Genomic DNA, 5882 nt, shown 5'->3' with positions numbered 1-5882 from the left:
TAATTCAATTATCTCTTTTTATGCCTCTCCCTGATTTCAGTTTCTATGGAAGCCTCCCTGGGCTACCTCCTCTTATATCTATGATATCCAAAAAAGGCTGGGAAGTCTAACATACTAATTAGGCCTGATCAACACTAGATTGGAGAAAGACCTAATGGGCAAATAGGAGACAATACTTCTTTCACCTCTTTCCCAGATGTAACAGATCAAAGAGTCAAAGTTTCGAAGGAGTCAAAGGGGAGAAGCTCTTATAAATTCTACATTAAAGGTCATTTTATCCTGGCTGGAAAGCATTCCTGCTAAAAATGATACAATCTCTAATTCCAAATAATGGCTTAAGATAGTGAAAGACTCTGGCTGTCCATTAAATGCCAAGCCCAGGAAATTCCAATGGATCACCATGTTTAGTAATAATACCTCACACTGTGAAGAACCTCAGCAGCTCACTAACCTACTCAGCCTAGAGTTACTTAGCAATAACCCAGTAGCAGAGCAACCTGTCCAAACCCAGAGCCACAGTAAGTTTATTGACTTAATGGGATGCACACAAGTGGAAGTTAGTCACCAATAGAACTATCCCTATGATTGTGGGATTAGCAGTGTCTTCCCCTGAAGGAACCAAACCCAATAGGACCAATGCAGGAGGGAGTGACCCTAGAAGGGGGAAGAAAAGGGAAGAAGTATTAAGTGCTTACTATTGTCAGGAACTATGCTAATGCTTCACAAATAACTTATTTGGAAGTGGTAAATATACACACATATTCATGCAAAATAATTTAGGGATATGATAGCAAGCACATCAAACTAGGGGGAATTGTGAGGTACCACCAAACAGAACCAGGAAGAAAAAAAGAGATGCTGGGGGCAGCAGTAATAAGGGACAGAACATTCCAGTCTGTGGCAACCACCTTTTTGAAAGCAAGGAGACCGGAAATTGAGTGTTGTGTGTGTAGTATTCATGTAGAATTCATGGATAATAAGCCTCAAAAGGGAAACTCTTAGCTAAGCTTTGAATGGTTTTAGATGCTAAGTAGAAGAATTTGTATTTTATCCTAGAGTCAGTAGGAACTTCTGGATAAAAATAAAAAGATATTCTTGATAAAGAAAATTGATTGTACTTTAGAAGTATCAGTTTGTCTGGCAAAAGTGACATTCAAATATACCTTTGGTTAAATTGAATTGATCTGAATATTCTGGGAAACTCTTTGAAATAATACTTTAAAGTAACTCAAAAAGTCCTATCTTTTGAGGTAAAATTAAGAAGTGAGAACAAGAGCACAAAAGAGGAAGATGAAAAGATTTCTTGATCAGGGAAATGACAGAATCAGAACCACTCTAATTAGAGGTATAATTAGGAATACTAGAGCCTAGCAGTGCCCTTATATACTTACAACATCCCAGCTGCCCAGTACTGGTTTGGTTCTGTATCTTTATCTTAGATTGAAAAGATTAGGTAACATTTATTTCATGCCATGAACAAATCATAGTTTGTGAATTGTCAGATGTGCTGAGATAGGAGTTGAAGAGATAGATTCCAGTATAAAGCACATCTTGAACAAAGACACATAGATAGGAAGGTAGTTGACACTAACAAGAGACAGTGTTCAGTATGGCCATTGCAATATGGCTGTCACTGAAGAGGCAAATAGTGTGAATTTAGAATGGAAAGGTAGGGAGGCAAGAGTTGTTAAGGGCTTTGAATTTTAGGCTAAGAAGTTTGGATTGAGATTGTCTCGAAAAGCTTTAAAACTAAGGATGATTAAATCATGAATTAGAAGGCATCCCAGATAAGAACCTTGGAAGCTTTAAGGCTGTGAAAAGGGAAAACTTGCTACATACAATCCATGTGTACTGTGAAAACCACTTAACCAATCAGAGTTTAAATTTCTTTGTGAGGGTTGGATTAGATGACCTCGTGGTTTTTTCCTAGCTCTATATAACCATGATTTGGGGAAAAACCAGGTCTACTCCAGAGCCCTAGTTTATTTTAGTTTTTAACCTATAAAAAAGGGAAAGTAGAAGGAGATAAGAGAGGTTTTAATTTGACAGAACTCTGAAACCTAACACATAAGAACCAGTCTCTTCCGGAGACAGTTGGGGGACAAAGAGGTGGTGGGTCCCTTTCTTTGGGCCATTAATCTAAAATCCTTAGTGATTCTGCCCAAACTCTCTGGGCTTCAGGATCAATCCCAGGAAGATAAAAGAAAACAGATGGTATTGTGATAGATAGAAATCCAGGTTCCAATTATTAAGTTTCCACACTTATTAATTGTATGATCCTGGAGGCAGTAGGAGCCCCTAGAACTTCTTGATGAAGAGAATCTGAAGAGCTAAGACTTGTACTTTAGAAGTATCAATTTGTGTGGCAACAGTGACACCTCTGTTACTTAACTGTTTATTTAAGTTTCCTCAACTATAAATTGGGAGTTATAATGGCACCTCCCTCTCAGAATTATTGGAAAGATCAAAAGAAAGAATATTTTAAAAGTACTTAGCATAGTGTCTGTCACACAGCAGAAGCTATGTAAATATTTATTTCCTTCCTCCCTCCTTTTCAGAACAAAATCACTGAAGAGTTTTTAAAGTCTCAGCAAGTGGAGCAGGCAAGCAAGCATTCTCTACCAAGATCTCTGGCTTTGAGAGAGAAGTTTATTTCTTGTCATTTCAAGCTCAATTGGCTTATTATACAAGTAATCTTTTTCACTACTTGTGTGTACTTTTTTCTTTAATAAAAAGTACATCAGCTTAAGTATGATCTAGAAGGGGAAACAAACCTCCCACTGTGTACACAGAGAGCTATGCATTTCCACAGACTCCATCAGCCATAACCTCATTGGAGATTACTTAGCTGGGTGGGCCAGCTTCCTGGATAGTAAATTGGGAGTAGACAGGTCTGTCACATCAGAGATGGCCATCAGAGTCTTGGTTCTACAATTGAAATCTGTCTTTCATTTAGCTCTTGTCTTGCTTGGCCTAGGAGCTATTTGGTACCCATTTCTGATAGGGCTACATATAGATAGAGGAAGGAAGTGAACAATGTCCAGACTTAGAGTGAAAAGGTTATTTACCCTTAGTAAAGTGAATTAATAAAGAAAGAGCCTAAGGAGGTTGGGAAAATAATTATTTTACAATTTAGTCCCAAAGCCCCTTTCCTGGAGAGTTTCTTCTTTTATCACAGCCATTCCTTTAGCCATACACAAAAATTTAGAGTTGAAAGAGACTGTAACAGCCATAGGATTATAGGAATAATCAAAATTAATTCCTTCAATTTTTCATAGCACTGAGTAAGTAACACTGATGCTAGAGGTCATGGCTAACATGGATGGGGGTAGAGGAACCCTGCTTCCCAGTCTAGAATAGGCATAGGGATCACATGTCACAAATCTGTTCTGAGCGGCTCAGCCTATCCAAGTCATGGTCAGTTATTTCCCAGACAAAGACAAAGGTCTTGTCTTTTCTATTTTAGTCAATGACAAAACTGTTCATATTTCATAAAAGGATCACCAGATATGGTCATATTCTCACAGTTAATTAACAACTAGTTACCCATTCTTCATGTGACAACAACTACAGCATAATCAACTGGTCAGAAAACAAATAATTCTTCCATCTCCCCAGAACACCTACAGAGATAGGAAGCTGAGGGTCACACAGATTCAGTGACATATCTTAGGTCATTCAGATAACTAAGAATCCTTGTTGTGACTCTCTCCCCAGATGGTACCAGTCTTCATAAGATTCTTTAGGGAATTTAAACATTGCTGCCTTTTGTTATCCCTTTTAGTAGTTAGCAAAGTCTCCTTTCTTTAGTCATATTTTAGGCAACTTATTTCCCATTTCCGGGCCTCAGTTTCCTTATTTGCACAATGAATTCTATAATTCCTCTTTGCTCAAAATGCAGAACAAAATGCTATGAACAGTTTTGCCAGGGAATTGAATAAAAACAAAATAAAATAGGGAATACTGGTTATGAAGTTTACAAAAGTGTAATAATCTTTTCTGGTGAATTAGAGCTTGCAAAGTTCTAACCCCAGGAACATTCTTTGAATATAGATGCAGTTTTCCCCCCTTAGGTTATACTTAATTGTATCACTTTTAAGTAGTGTCTTGTCTTCCTTAGTTCTCAAAGTCAGGAATAGTTTTGAAATCAGATTTTATGCCTGTGAATCTTCTCTTTCCTTCACCAGTCCTTTCCCCCCTTAAACTCTGCAATTTTATATATATATATATATATATATATATATATATATATATATATATATATATATATATATATATATATATATATATTTTTTTTTTTTTTTACAAAATTAGTGCCTCCCCTGAGATCTTTTACCAAACTATGATCTCTGACATGAATGTTTTAAATTTAATTAACTTCTAGCTTACAGGAAAAAAATTGGAAAGCCTGGTGTTTATTAGGTCCAATAAAGACTTCAATTCTAAACTAGCCCAGCTGTTGGTCCACCTATTTCCCTAAACTCTCAAGTTAATGTCACACTTTTAGTGGGTTCTTCCACTAAAAAGTTTTTTTCTAAAATCCCATCTTATAATTATACAATATGGTATAAATACCAATAACACACATAGAGATAATTAAGATTTACAAAGTCCTTATCCTTATAATAACCTCAGGAAGTATTTGATTAAAATGTTACCTATTTTATAGGAGAAACTAAATTGCAAGGTGATAGGTAAAGTGACCCATCCATGGAACACACAGTTAATAACCATGACATAGACTGTGTCTCTGTGATGGGTGTCCAAGATTCTGTTTTATCAATAGCAACCTGTAGCTTTCTACAACCGACAGTCATGAATAATCCGTCAGGGGAATGTAATATACAATTTGTCCACCAGGTGGTGATATAATCAAAGCACCAGCTATGTGATTTCCTCAAAGAGCATCCTTTGAAGGTACTGTGGGCTTTTCCAACTGCTGTTTTATTCTCATTGCTCACTAGAGGGTGTTTTGCTGCAAACTTATGATAAACTCCCACCACAGTCTGGACTGGACAAGTTCAGTCATACTCACTTGCCAGATTTAAAACAGCCTAGAGGGAAAAAAAGAAATATTCTGAAATTTGAATATTGTGAAAATATCAGCATGGCCCTTTCAGGGACTCTGCCATTGGAAAATATCTTACTGTCAGTAAACCAGATTCATTTGTAAAACTCAAATGATTGTTGTTTTCGGTGGCCACATAGTTTACTTAACCACAATAAAAGAGTTGATGCTATAGCATATTTTGTATAGCAAAACTGTAAAGAAACTGTTTTGACCAATCTCCTCTTTTCCATTCTTTCTGCTTTTTCCAAGTTTGTTAAAGGTTTAGAGCCAGGGAGAGTTTCAAGTTTGAGATCACTCAAGACCTACTCTATTAAAAAATAAAAGAAAAAGAAACTAAGGCAAAATTTGCATTGTTCCTCCCAGCTTGCTCTCACTAGTGGAAGATTTTCTTTTTAATAGCAGTTTCCAAAGTAGTATCTTTTGCCACACTGGGTCTATATGGAAATGCATGGTTTATTTTATGATCACAAAATCCAGTCTCAGGTATTAAGTTCTCCAGAATCTGTCACAACTCACCTTTCATTGCACCACTGTGAGTTCAGTAAGTAAAAATTTCATCAATAAGCAGCTAATAAGAGGCTGCCCAGCTATCAGCAGGGTTGAAAGAATGACATGGGAGGGTCAATTGGAAAACTGGGGGAAAAGAACTTGGAGATGTTGAAAAACATTTGCCTTCCTTATTGTCTCAATAACCTATTTCACTCACCAGCTCTCCAGAGGCCTGAGGAACACCTACTGCCTAAGTAAGACAAGGCCAGGATTCAAACCCAAATCTACCAGCACCGAGGATCTCAGAACATTCCATTTTTTC

This window comes from Sminthopsis crassicaudata, chromosome 1 (assembly GCF_048593235.1).
Source record: "Sminthopsis crassicaudata isolate SCR6 chromosome 1, ASM4859323v1, whole genome shotgun sequence".
In the NCBI taxonomy this organism is placed as follows: Eukaryota; Metazoa; Chordata; class Mammalia; order Dasyuromorphia; family Dasyuridae; genus Sminthopsis; species Sminthopsis crassicaudata.
The sequence above is the reverse complement of the archived record's forward strand: the minus strand, read 5'-3'. Positions refer to the sequence as shown.